Source organism: Pteropus vampyrus, unplaced genomic scaffold (genome assembly GCF_000151845.1).
Source record: "Pteropus vampyrus isolate Shadow unplaced genomic scaffold, Pvam_2.0 Scaffold885, whole genome shotgun sequence".
Classification (NCBI taxonomy): Eukaryota; Metazoa; Chordata; class Mammalia; order Chiroptera; family Pteropodidae; genus Pteropus; species Pteropus vampyrus.
In genome coordinates, this window is record NW_011889666.1 from 9,168 (window position 1) to 9,814 (window position 647).

The window sequence follows — 647 nt, forward strand, 5'->3', positions numbered from 1 at the left end:
TGCCCCGCCCGCCGCCCACGGGGACAGGCGCTGGGCGTACCGTGCGAGTTCCCGTAGCCGTCGTTACTGGGGTAGTAGCCGCCTCCGCCGCCTCCACCGCCTCCTGTGGGAGAGAGGGTGCAGCTGGGGGATCCTGCAGCTGCAGAGCGCGGCCTTCCAGCAGGTGTCGCCTGCGTCAGCGATGCCGGCACCACGGCCGTGCCCAACAGCCACCTCAAGGAGTGCCCCACGGGGGGCCCCTGGGGACACTCGAGGGGCCACCCCAAGTCACGGGTCCCCCGTGGGAAGAGTCACATTGAGCTGGAGCCCTGCAGGAAATTCTGTGCCTTCAGGGACCACGCTTCTAACCCTTCTAGAATAAAATCGCAGAGCTCAAGAGACGGGACAGGCCCCGTGGCGTGTCACACGCCGAGCCAGCCCCGTGCGCCTGTCTCGCAGCAGCCTGCACTTTTATTCACGTGCAAACATTCTTTGAAGCTTTTCACAGTCCAAGTACAGAGAAAAAGTTACGTTTAAAGTAGTACATATGTATATACATGTGTGTGTAAAGATATATATATGTATATAGACAAATATATATATAAAGGCATATACAGAATATGTGAAGGTACATATTTATGGATACAAAGATGTACATCCATAAATAG

General features: G+C 55.5%; 1 long non-coding RNA gene across 1 annotated transcript in view; it reads right to left on the minus strand.

Annotated features, from left to right (window-relative positions):
- The window catches only part of LOC105309843, a 6,007-nt gene that overhangs the window by 542 nt on the left and 4,818 nt on the right, over positions 1-647 (minus strand). The window contains exon 3 of the long non-coding RNA XR_897424.2: positions 41-103. This is a non-coding gene — a long non-coding RNA (uncharacterized LOC105309843). The remainder of the gene's footprint in view (positions 1-40; positions 104-647) is intronic.